The following is a 14,014-nucleotide window of genomic DNA, read 5'->3' on the forward strand; positions in this document are numbered from 1 at the left end:
ATTGACTGACAAAAAAAACTTAACACCTACGAAAATACCCCACAATGTACAGAACATCCCGAATAAATGACCAAATGTTATAATGGAAACTGAACAGTAAAAAAGTCTGGTAAGTCCACGGAGAAGCAAATTTATTTGAAATGCATTTGACTTGATTAACTAAGAAACTTAAGTAGTGTCACGGTACTATTCCGAATAATAAAGAACTGAAAATAGTTTGCCCTACTAGCAGGGATTATGCAGGTGGGTTTCTTTCCAAGAGATCCAAAAAAATCCTGAAACATTGCGCCTTAGCCATCTTCAGGTAGGTGCTCTTCTTCTTTTTTTGCTATGTCTGTCCTACTCTCTTTTCTTTTATTGTCAGCACAATATTTATCATTTCTGTTTGTACCTAAACTCTTCCCCTCACCAGCAAGATATGTTCCAATTTCTTCTTTCCCTACCATAATTCCTGCCACCAACACTGAAAGACTCGCACCTTCTCTGAGATTCAATCAGATGATCAGTATCCTGTACTCGACAAAAGAAAACAACGGGCGCCAACAAATAGAGGAACTAATCATCTTCATGACCATTGCTACACTGTAATAACCATAACAACATTGGGCTAGGAGGATTATTTTTCTAATTTTCGAGTACAGTGTATATATACACTGTCTGGCCAAAAAAAAAGTCGCCACCTGGATTTAACTAAGCAAATAGGTACGAGCCTCCTATTGGATAATTACTGCATGGGCGATTATCTTTCAGCTGGCAACAAGTTATTTAACCCCAACTGGTGCAATGAGTTGCTTCTCATTTCTTAAACAACCATGTCGAGAGAGACATCTCATGGTCGTGGAAAAGATGTTAGTCTGTTTGAGAAGGGTCAAATCGTTGGCATGCATCAAGCAGAGAAAACATCTAAGGAGATTGCAGAAACTACTAAAATTGGGTTAAGAACTGTCCAACGCATTATTAAAAACTGGAAGGACAGTGGGGACCCATCGTCTTCGAGGAAGAAATGTGGCCGGAAAAAAATCCTGAATGATCGTGATCGGCGATCACTTAAACGTTTAGTGAAATCAAATCAAAGAAAAACAACAGTAGAACTCAGGTCTATGTTTAATAGTGAAAGTAAGAGCATTTCCACACGCACAATGCGAAGGGAACTCAAGGGATTGGGACTGAACAGCTGTGTAGCCGTAAGAAAACCACTAATCAGTGAGGCAAACTGGAAAAAAAGGCTTCAATTTGCTAGGGAGCATAAAGATTGGACTCTGGAGCAATGGAAGAAGGTCATGTGGTCTGATCAGTCCAGATTTACCCTGAGAATCTTTGGGATGTGCTGGAGAAGGCTTTGCACAGCGGTCAGATTCTACCATCATCAATGCAAGATCTTGGTGAAAAATTACTGCAACACTGGATGGAACTAAATCTTGTGACATTGCAGAAGCTTATCGAAACAATGCCACAGTGAATGCGTGCCGTAATCAAAGCTAAAGGCGGTCCAACGAAATATTAGAGTGTGTGACCATTTTTTTTGGTGGCGACTTTTTTTTTTTGGCCAGGCAGTGTATTTTATTCTATTCAATAATTTTTCTAATAAATGTGTAGCGGTGCTACTGGAGATTGAATCTTCAAGTCTCAGCAGTCTCTGAAGTGGCTCTGATTGGTTGTTGGCTGAGGGTGATGGGGCTGCTGGGTACAAGGAGGATGGCATGACATTTGAAAGGGGGCCAATAATAGAAAAAGGGAGAAGTCTTTTGTGTTTCGTGTCTGGAGTTGCCAGTCTGTTTGCCTTCTTGTTTTGATACTTGTGGATTCTTGTTTTGTCCTGGATTGTCTCCTGTTTTGTGTGTATGGACTGTCTGGTGTCTTCCTGCTGCATGAGGACTGTCCGAGGATTTGTTGTCGTCTTGCGAAAAAGGAGCGCTGCTGATCCTATTCATACATCATCATTTTATCAGGAAATACCGGTAGGACTGATCTTTACATTCACATACAGTGTGCTGATCTCTGGACTCTCTACCTCCATCATTTCATTTCATCAGTTGCTGTTTTCATGGACTTCATAGTGTGTGGTTTTTGTTATTGGTTTGTTATTGTTTTATTCATGTTTATTGTACATCGCTGTAAGGGGAACTGGGGAGGGATCGTTGCAGCTTGCCTATATTTCATTTACTGTTGTTTAATACATTCTTTAATTGTTGTTTCATTACCGGTTGCTTTTTTGTCTCTGTGAGGGAGTGTGTATGAGTCGGGCCAAGGCTGGGTATGTCCCCAGAATCTCCACCAAAAAAATAAATAAATCACAGTCGTACTGATGGCGTGAATCTTAGAGGCGCTGGATTGCTACAAATGTTTATTCGATTTCTTTTCAAGAATTGAATAATTATATTCTAATACAGGGGGGTTTACAAGTCTCCAGTCCTGTTTAATCACTTAGTGCAAGACAGAAACTAGTACGAGATGAGACACGCTCACTCAAAACATACCCTAATTTATAATAATAATAATCTTTATATTTATATAGAACTTTTCTCCCTACTCAACGTGCTTCAGTGAGTGGGGAGCCACCTCAACCACCACTAATGTGTAGCATTCACCTGGATGATGCGACCTTTGCACCAATAAGCTCACCACGCATGAGCTATTAGGTGGTGAGGATGTGACAGAGAGATAGCCAATTAGGGACAGCAGATGATTAGGGGTACAGAGTGACTAGGCCGTCGTGGACAGTTTAGCCTGGACAACAGGATACGCCATACTCTTTACGAAGGATGCGCATGGATCTTTTATGACCAGAGCGAGTCAGGACCTCAGTTTTATGTCTCATCTGAAGGACAGCACTATTTCAACAGCACAGGGTCCCCATCAATGCAGTGGGGAATGGGGAACAACCTTACAGACCACATGGTAAGCGACCCCTGCTGGCCTTACTAACACCTCTTCCAGCAAAAACCCAAGAGTTTTCCTAGATAGTCTCCCATCCAAGTACTAGTCAGGACCAAGCATGACCAGCTTCAGGTGGATGACCTCTTCTGAAGGGCCTGTTGTATGCCTGCTGGAGGGGTGGCTGTTAGTTTACAGCCACCGGTTAAACTAACTTGAATGTCTTATGGATATGGAAAGCAAAGAGATTATCGAATGAGACAGCCAACACAAGCACCCTCACATAAACTGGGGTTTCAGCTCAGGGCTCTGGAGATGTGAGGCAGCAGTGCTGACCGCTAACACAGCCAAGTCACCGTCAAGAAATCTGGTGAATAAAATTGACGAGCTATTTTGGGTTGAGGATAGACATATCAGAAACCCTCCCCCTCCAGCACGCACACACACACACACACACACACACACACACATATCAACACATGTTCAAGGGGCTGCTGCTACAGTAGAGTAGATGAAGGGGGTGGAGGGGGGCTTGCAAGAACAGCTGAGGCTTAATTGATTGCGGGTTGCCATCCCTCTTCAATTGCCATTGTAAAGGTTCCATTTACTGTCCACTAGTGCGAGCACATGTATTTATTAAATTGGGAGCTAAACAGACACACTTGGTTCATGCCAGTTTTAGTCTATAAAATATTATATGCTTTTTTAATTTTTTTTTTAATGTGATATTCAGCCACCTCTTCTTCACTGGAAGCATGGAGCAGTTCTGACTGGGTGCTGAAAACCTCAAACCTAATTGATTTCCTTTGCTGTCATTTCAATTCCTGATAAACTTCAGAACCTATGACACTTCATATCCTCTTTCCTTTCAGGGATTTTACTTTTTTCAGCATAGTGCCCATGAAATGTTGTTAAGAAAAGAAATCTTGAATTACATGACAAACAGAATTTACACTTCAGAAAGGCTTTCAAGACACATTTCCAGGAGTTTGAGAAAAAAAATAAGGAAAGCCCGCTTTTCATCAGCTGTGGGTTTATTGTTCTGCACGCTGTGATGGAAGTTCAGGTATTGACTCTAAGTGTATCCCACAGGGCACTACCAGACAAAGCCTACGATTAAATCGTTCAGGACGTCAGAGCACTTCTATTAAAGTGCTGGGAATCCACCAATTTGCTAGGTGGCAGCGTGGAGCTACACCACACCGTGCTTTGGGCATGGATATAGCAGGACAACCCATCTTGGGCTCATCATGGATTGTCAATGTCATTCATAAACCAGAAATTTTGGGAATACATTGGCCACTAGGAGAGGCTTCTTATGGAAGGCTTTAGAACTTTCTTATGTCATGTCAGGGGCGTACTGACTTTACAAGGTGGCAGCTGATTTTAAGTAGAGGTGCAATCAGGAGGAGGAAGAGGAGTAGGTTGGGAGCATGCGCTGATTACAGATTACCACACGATGAACCACCTGGAGATGTCAAAAAATAAAATGGTCAGCAAGGGGTCAAAACTAGAAAGACGAATGATCTGGCAAACTAACTGAGGACTGTAGTGAGTTGATTCTGTATTCATTTTCTTACTGAGCATTAAATACATTTTTTCAGTCAGTGTGTGCCTATTCTGGGTTTTGAAATATGGAGAATTGAATTTTAATATTGCTTTTTTATTTTCTTTTTAACTATTAACTAAAGTTGTTGAAATTCTTTTACTCTGTTTCCTTTGCCATATTGTTCTCTATGTAGACGCTGCCACTTTACAAGTCCCATTTAATGATGCGGCTCTTGGTTGCTGGAGAACATAGTTTAGAAGGTTATGACTTTTGCACCATCATCATGAAAGGTTAAAATAGGGGTGTACAACACGTCACTCGCGACCTACCGGTAGCTCGCAACCCCTTTCCAAGTAGCTAGCCAAAGGGTTAATTAATCCTACATAAATTTGAAAACTTGATTAGTCAAATTAGGGGTGGGCGATCTTTCCAAAAAATCATGTCACGATCCTTTTAACACAAAATCACAATCCACAATCTGAATTGCAATCTTTCTTTTCAATGTGGCATACAATTAAGAGAATATCCGGACTCATCAAACTCATCAAGACCTAAGCAGCAGTTTATTTTAAATATCAAACAAAGTTGAATTCCATTGTTCTCTCGTTCGCTAGCTAAGTGGAGTCAAGGAACACACCCCGAAGTCTGGCGAGTGATTGAGGAAGGCCCCCCTCCCCTCGGCCCTCTACATGTTTCTCGGATTCACGCAAATAAATCGGTACTGCAAGCGGACTATGATACATAGCGAAATGAAAGAAGTCGCAAAATCATCCGGAATGTTCAAGCAAATTGTAGAAAAGAACCCGATCTAAATCCGTTAAGTAGTTCTCTCGTGAAAAGCGGACAGACAGACATTGGATTTTATATATTATATGTTAGTAAACCTTCAAAATAATGCGCAGTTAAAGTCTCAAGCATTTCTGGAGCTTAGTAGAGTCAGATAACTATAGGAATCTTCACTAAGCAACTCTGAAAATGTCTGCTTTGTTTGGTCTATATACCTGTGCGAGTCTGCCCTTTCTGACATTAATGTCATGAAATCAAAGTTCAAAGTAAGAGTGAACCTAAGTGGCTCCACTCCACCATACACCTGCCTCTCTTGTTGATTCCATGCAGTGCCAGTCATCTGACTAATTAAAAACACATCACACATGCAACTGGACCTGTGAATAATGTGACACAGTGACATGGAACAAAATGACAAATGAATAAGTCATATCTGTGTATTTGGAATTGCATTGCTTTGTTTTGGCAGCATTCATATCGTGTGAGATACACTAGAAAATGCATACAGACGTACAAAATGCACTTGTAGGTAAATCAAATATTTTTTGTGATGTTTTAATGCAAAATGTGAGTTGTGGACACCAACATTTTGTAAATTTTCAGGCAAAAGAAGCTTATTCAGTTTGTTTGGGTTGAAATAAGCTATGAGAATAAACGTTAAAACACATGATTTATTTTGTAAAAGTAGCTCTCAGGGGAAAAAAAGGTTGGAGACCACCGGGTTAAAAGGTCATTTTGATGTACATTCTCAGTCCGAGGTGGCGGATAACTCTATTTAGCTTGTAGTAACTTTATAAAACTATATTTTTTCCGGCTCCTGATCTTTAAGCTTTTTTTGTACTCTGAGTTGTCATCTCATGTGTAGCGCTCTCCCAGTTGGGTATAATAGTAAACTTAGAAGTAGGCCTCAGTGACACAACTTTTTTTTTTTCGTTTCTTTGCTTTGGGGAAAGCAGGAACAGAGATGTGATTGGTAAACTATTTACTACCAATCAAGGTATAGCGTGCCATTAATACTCCAATGATTTTTGGTTTTCTTGGGGAGGTGAGAGGAAGAGTGTGAGGAGACAGAGCGAGGTGGGGGAGAGTGTTGAATGAGTGTGTAAGAAAAAAAGAAAAAGAAAAGAGAAAGCTGGTACTAAGGTTTTAGAGAGCGTGAGAGTGAGAAAAAAAAAAGACGAAAAGTTTTTTTTTGGTGGTCAGTAGTAAATGTGAGAGGCATTGAGCGGGTTTGGCTCATTGGAACGCGGATGAAAAAGGGAGTTCGACTTTGAAAAAAAAGGGACAGACAAACGAAGAGTCGGATGCCTACTTTACAGAAATTTGCTGTCTAAAGGAATTACGAAAAAGGGAACGCAAATAAATCCCGCATCAAGGTGAAGCTACTGGCATCATCCCAGATGTAGCTGTGAGATTCCTGTGTTTCACCAAGGAGGTAAATGTGAAGTGCGGTGAAAGTTCTGGAAGGACACCGTGAGTACATGTGGAATTGTCTACTGGATATGAGCTCCAACTGAGTGCGCCAATGATTTTATATATATATATATATATATATATATATATATATATATATATATATATATATATATATATGTAAGAGAAGGTCTGTGATACGGTTTGCATATTTGCAGTTGGAGATCCACAAAGGGAGAAAAAACGAATCACGTATCATAAAATAGTTTTATTCCTGAGCTTTCAACCCCTGTCAGGGGTCTTCATCAGAGGATAATGCTTAGACTTACAAGAATCAAAGGCAATATATAGCAACACATTCAGTGGGGGGTGGGTGGAGGTGACTAAGTCCGTATGATCAAACGGGGGGGGGGGGTGTATCGTTAAATTAAAGTGCATATGTCCTTCTTAAGTTGGCATATGCTGGGTTTATGTCCAAGTGTCTGTTGATGGCGTTTTCATCTGATAGCCAAGACTCGGCCAACTCTCTGGCGCTTTTTGTACTGGCCTTAAATTTTACTTTTACGTTGTCCCAGTTGAATGTGTGTCCTGTCAATTTAGTATGTGCATATATCAAAGATAGTGCGTCCTTTCTTCTGACAGTGTTGCGATGTTCCTGTACACGTGTTGAGATTTTTTTTGACGTTTGTCCTATGTATACAGCTGAGCAAGAATTGCATGGAATACTATAAACTGCGTTTCGTGTTTCGGCTGTCGATTTCTTGTTTTTAGCATTAAACAGGACCATGCGCAGATTGTTGGTGGGTTTATGTGCTATTTTGATGCCCCACTTGGTCAGGGTGCATGCCGTGCCTTCTGACACATTATGGTGGTACGGGAGTGAATGCCAGGTGGGGTGGGGGTTCTGATTTACGTCGCTTGTATGCTGATTCCTTTGGCGCCTGCTGTGTAGACTCCGATTAATGAATGATTTTGAGTATCCGTTCGAGGTGAAAAGTTGAAACAGATAGCGTCTCTCATTAATTTTTGTTTCCTTGGTATTATTACATAATAATGGAGCCAATCCCAGCCAACACAGGGTGCAAGGCAGGAAACAAACCCTACCCAAACAAAGCCAGCCCACCGCAGGGTATATATATATATATATATATAGTCACACACATGCGAGTAGGAGGATGTTATATGGACCAAGCAAACGTAATTCCATGCCAGGCCGGGGGTGGTGGGGTGCACTAAACCTTCTCCTGTTATCTCTACAGACCAGCAGTGGGAAAACCTGTCTGATTCAAAGCAGGTGACGTTGCTTCCGGCACCCAGCATGACACCACTTCCAGTTCCGGTGCCCAGAAGAATATCACCCAGAAAAATGTTAATTCCGGCTTCCCATACATCACTTCCAGTCTGATCCCTTCAGGTCGCCATCTTTGCAAACCCTCATCAGTTCTGTTTTGGACTCCGTATTGTGAACATCTCTGTGTTATTCAAAAGCCTTTTGCAGCCAGGAATATTTATAAGTGTGTCAAGTCTGTTCATTTTTACAATATATAGCACAAAATTTTCAAAACCAGAGATTGAGAAGCAAAAATAAATGCAAGTAAAGGTCCAATCTTGGACAAACGAGAGGTGTATGACGCTGAGCTTTATGACTCAGTGATGTCACACGTCAAACACTTCTGCTTATAGCGTTCATTGAACAAAAATCCTTAACCCTTTAACCGCCAACTCCCTAAATATTCCCCACGCCAGGCGAAATCTGAACAATTTTCGTTTTTTTACTTTTTTTACATTTTTTTTACATTTTTTACATTTATTCAAGCAGTATTGACCACTAAATGTTGTGCAAGTTCTAGAAATGGGCAAACACATAATAAAACACAAAATGTACCTTTTCTCAGGCTTCCACAACAATAAACTTTCATCAACTGTAACTGACGGTCCTGGCATGTAGGGCAACTGAAATGCTTCAAATAAATGGTCAATCAAAGGACGTAGCTTGAATAAGCGGTCGCGGTTTGGATCTTTCTTATCTGGCTCATTTCTGTTGTCATTCAAATGAAAGAATTTCAGCAGCAAAGAGAATCGGTTACGTGTCATGACAGCTGCAAAAATAGGTGTTGCATACATAGGATCTGTAGACCAGTACATCTCAATATCTGGTTTTCTGATTATTCCCATCAACATCAAAATCCCAATGAATTTTTTCATTTCGTTTTCATCAGTGTCAAACCAAGCACGAACACGGGAATGTGGAGATAAATTGGGATTTTTCTCAATAAACTGTGCTGCATACAAATTTGTCTGATGAGCAAAATGTCTGATCAAATCAGGTGACACAAACAGCTCATAAAACTGCTCAGCAGTGTAATTGTTTACATCAACAGTAAATCCACACGTTGCCTCAAACGGATGCAGAAAAGGTAGTTCACCATGGGCAGCAGCCCAGCTGAGATGCTGGGGATACACCCACTCAGCGCCGTCATCCGATGCGTCGTCATTCACAGTATCATGCAGCGCACGTTGCTGATCATCATTGTCGCTAAAATCTTCTTCAGAACTGCTACAATCATGATCAGAATTATTGTCCAAAATCGCCTGCAAAACCTCACTTGAAGTCAGTTTACGTTTCACCATATTCACAGCTTTCACTTTCGAATCACATCACGTGATCGGCCAATACAAGCGCAGAGTTGTTGAAATACAACGTAGTAATAATACCCACGCCAAACTGTCAGTTATACTACGCGCCAGGCATTCACATAACCACAGGCAAATGTGCCGGATAATTCCGGCAGTAAGGCGTCAGCATTAAAGCTACGATGCCGGATATATCCGGCAGAGGGCGGTTAAGGGGTTAAAATGGCAGCACCTATATGAAAAACAAAAGTGCATTACAGGAGAAATGTTAATAATTTTAAACATTGTGAAAAACCACATCAGGCACATAAGCATAAAAAAGGGCTCCTTGACCTTCAAATCCCCAAAAGGAGGTGGAACCAAAGCTGAGAAGAAGGGTCAAAGCGACACCAAACCATAAAAGTGAGAGAAGGCCATATATACTTGCTCTCTCTCCCTTTATGTTTTCTCACACCAACAGTGATGCGTATCCTTTACAATTAAAGACTGTTTTGCACAAACTCCTAACCCCTCTTGTTAATTTTTGAAGTGCCCTAAGTGCAGTGTCTGCCACATAGTGATCACAGAGCAGCTTTAATGCCGGCTTCTCCAGGTAATCTTGTCTTTCTCAGACAGGAGCTTGTCTCTCTCAATTGTATTATTGTATATTTGCCAGAAAGTTATAATCAACGTGACCTACAGAATCAGGATCAGTTACAATTGTTTTCAGTTATGTTTCTTTAAAATTGGAGCTTAGGGAGGTTAAGTGGCTTGCTCAGGGTTGCAAAGCCATTTGGCAGTGGGGACTGAACTTGCATCTTATATTTTTAAGTGCGTTGCATTAACCTTCATGCCCCATGGCGTACAGAAACATCCTTACAGAATAAGTATTAATTTCTCTTTCGGAAACCTGATGTTTTTACTTTTTTGGCAACTTTCATTCGGAAACACAGCTTACTCTGGGAAACTGAAAACAATCTGGACAGCAAGCAAACAACAATTTGATTGCTTTCACTGGAGACTTGAAGCAATCCTTTACACTGTCTTGGCAGATACTGACTGGCTTGTAAGTAAATAAGCGGTGTCTCAGTGCCAATGCCTCTGGGCTCTGTTACTTTATTTTATGGGAAGACCATAATTACACTGCAGAGTGTGTTCACTTATTGGATACAATGGTGATGCTGCTAGGAAATATATTAATAATTAAATGTATTATTTATTAACATTAAATATATCAATTTTGACCAGGGCTATTTTTCTACACTGTGGGTGTGTTGGGCTGGTAACATCACTTCAAGAGAATCCCACTGAATCAACAAGCTAATTAAAAGGACAGGCTCAGTTACAGGATGCACTCTAAAACCCATGGAGGTCATAGCAAAGGAGAGAATGGAAACAAAACCGAGTGTGATTATGAACAATGCTGCACATCCTTTATCAGACACACTGACATTGAGGACTTCAGCAGAAGTATGTCAAAAAATACTAAGGGGGTTTTGTTATACCTACAGCAATATGCCTGCATAATGGCTCGCTGTGACAGTTCTGTTATCTCTAGCCATGTCCGATGTTTCCTTCCTTTTAGTTATTCTGGTGTGTTATCTATCTATGTTATCCTGCCAACTACACTAAAATAATACAGTATCTATCTATCTATCTATCTATCTATCTATCTATCTATCTATCTATCTATCTATCTATCTATCTATCTATCTATCTATCTATCTATCTATCTATCTATCTATCTATCTATCTATCTATCTATTGTAAATGGCACTATATAGCATCCTCTTCCTCCCAATTCTGGCTCCTTAGTGGTGGATGCTGGCCCTTTTTATAGCCCATCCAGAAGTGCTCCAGGTGCTTGATCACCTGTGGCTAATTGCACTTCCGGGCGGGGCTGTAGAGATGTCCATGTGGGTTCCAGGATCCATGCAGCACCCCCTGGCGGCCAACCCAGATCCCCACAGGGTTATGGAGAATTCCATCTCCCATGAAACCCTGCGGGAAACTGAGGCACCATTGTCAGCCAGGGAGGCTGCCACCAAGCGTCCCGGGGGAGGTAGTGAGATGTCCATGGCTGCTCCCCCGGAACATATGTAGAAGGTGCGTCCCTCCCGGGCATGGGACCCGGTCGCCAGCCATAATATGTAGAAGGGGCGTCCCGGCCGGGCCCGCCACACTATCTATCTATCTATCTATCTATCTATCTATCTATCTATCTATCTATCTATCTATCTATCTATCTATCTATCTATCTATCTATCTAAATATAAGTTAGCAATATGGATTTTCATAGAACACTGACAATATATATTTTTAATTGATTAAATACTTCTAGTGGCACTGGGAGCAAAACTTAACCCCCAGCATGTGTGGGAGATGTTTTAACCTTTGCAACTGACAGACATCAAGTTAAGAGTCACGTCAAGCTGAGCACAGCTCCAACACATTCTGTGAAAGCAGAAAGACAAAGCAGGATTCACAGTATTTTGCTGAGTGAGGAAGTGCAGCTTTTGCTTTCCACTGAAATCAACCTTGACTTGGTGATAATGTATCAGTTACATTTTCTGTGTTTTGAGAAGCAGTCTACTCTGCTCTAGAAAAGAAAGCCAGTTGTGTGTGTGTGTGCTTATTTTGGTAAAAGAGAGTGGCAGTGCTTTATTAGACTTTTTGAAAAAAAGTTCTCTCAGATCAGTCCCATTAAAAATGGAGATTTCAGTTGCCTTTCTGACACGTTTCTAATGAGCTCAGCTCAGCTGCAAATATGGATACTTAAATAGAGCTTGGTATCTGCTGCTGTTTACTTGCTGGAAACTTGGAAAAGAGCTCTCTTTCTCTGGCAAAAAATCTTCATTTTTCAATTAAGTGTATATGATCTTTAACTAAGGAACTTGACCTTCTAGGAAATGCCATATAGGACTGAATGGAGATTGCATTAACTCACCCAGGTTGTATAATTCTTTATATTGCTTAAATTTTCTGCTCTTGGTTTTTACGCAAATAAATATGACTCTTAAGTAAAGGATTAATCAAGGGTCTCAGCCCGAGTATTACTATCCAGCCGAGTACTGGATTGTCATTTCTTGTCTTGCTGTGATCCATTAAGGATATTAGGAGATGCTCTTGTGAGGCCCTTTTGTGAGTTGTAAACCGAGTTTGAAAGAAAGGAGTGAAAATGTAGACAGTTCCAGTAAGTGGGTAATCCTGCCATTAGATGTCCCCAGAATTGAATATGTGTGGTACAATACAGACAGTGAGACAGGTTAGAAATTACAGATAACAGTTGTAGAGCTGGTTTTGACAGTCTTCCTACCCACCATTGAGAAAAGACCCTAAGATGTTAGTTGGTACCTTTCATTCAAGGTGATCTAATACCACAATAAATCATAGGAGCAGTTGGCACCAACCATGGATGGGACAAAAGTTTGTCACACTGAGCAAATTTTATGTTGCTAGTGACATGGATTTACATAATTATGGAATATAGAGAGGAAATCAGAGAACCTGCTTGGATACATGGAGAACATGCAGCCTCCACATAGACTATAACAAGGCTATTACTTGAGCCAAGGAATCATGTTGTGAGCTCTACCATGCTGTCATGCTGAAAGGTATTTCTTCTTGTAAATTAAACATTTCAAGCATTATCTGGGATAAGGATTTGAGGTTTGGCCATTGTTACTGTCACACATACCTTGTCAAACCACCAGTCCTTCCATTCATATTCTAAATATTCATATTCTAAGGCGGAGTGGTGGTTCTGAGGCTAAGGATCTACACTGGCAATTAGAAGGTTGCCGGTTCAAATCCCGTAAATGCCAACAGGGACTCTGATCTGTTGGGCCTTTTAGCATCACCGATACATCTAACCTGCATGTCTTCAGACTGTGGAGGAATCCCATGCTGATAGAGTACATTCAAGCTCCACTCAGTGTGTAACCAGAACTTGTCTCTTTGTTGTGAGGCAGCAGTTGTACGTTATCAAACCAGCTTAATCTGATTCAGTATGTTAGGGAGCAGGAACCTATCTCAGCAGCATTGATCTCAAGATGGGAGCCAGCATTGGAGATTGCACCAATTGATCACACTTAACACTTACACAATGTTAATGTTGACAGTTGATAGTCACATCTTTGATGTTGTGGGCAGAAAAATGGAGTATCCAAAGGAAAATGCATACAGACAGAAGAAGAACGTGCAAACTCCATAGAAACAAAGAACAGGTTTGGGATATGAATCAGTGATGCTGGATATGACCTCTGTACTACCATATTACTAGAACTTCCTTAGGATAATTAAAATTTGAATGAGAGCCATTGCATATGTAAAGGAGTAATCCTTGTATCTCATGTCAGTTCAATTTTCTGTAAACTTTGGCAGCACAGATTCAAATTGCTGCATCTCTTTGCATGGATTCCAGCCACTGCAAACCTCGAATGGATTAAGGAAACTCAAAAGTGGACGCAGGGCAGGGATTCATTTATGATCTCCTTGTTTTCTTAACAAATTACATAGCAGTTGAAAAGCATGGTCACAAGCAGAATTTGGAAAACTGTCAAGAGTGTGATGGCCATCCTGACTTTCAAGCAAATTAAAGAGGACGCAGGATGTGGTGGAGCTGCCACGCCATAAGCTTGCCAACTTGTCTGTTTGCTCTTTCTCAGCAACGCAGACGCCAACACGAAAGGAGAACAAGAATAAGATGAACAGGCACCCCTAACCAAGCTTCTTTTCACTGGCCCACCTATACAAAAGCCTGAAAAAATCAAAGAGATC

The sequence above is a fragment of the Erpetoichthys calabaricus genome, chromosome 12 (genome assembly GCF_900747795.2).
Source record: "Erpetoichthys calabaricus chromosome 12, fErpCal1.3, whole genome shotgun sequence".
In the NCBI taxonomy this organism is placed as follows: domain Eukaryota; kingdom Metazoa; phylum Chordata; class Cladistia; order Polypteriformes; family Polypteridae; genus Erpetoichthys; species Erpetoichthys calabaricus.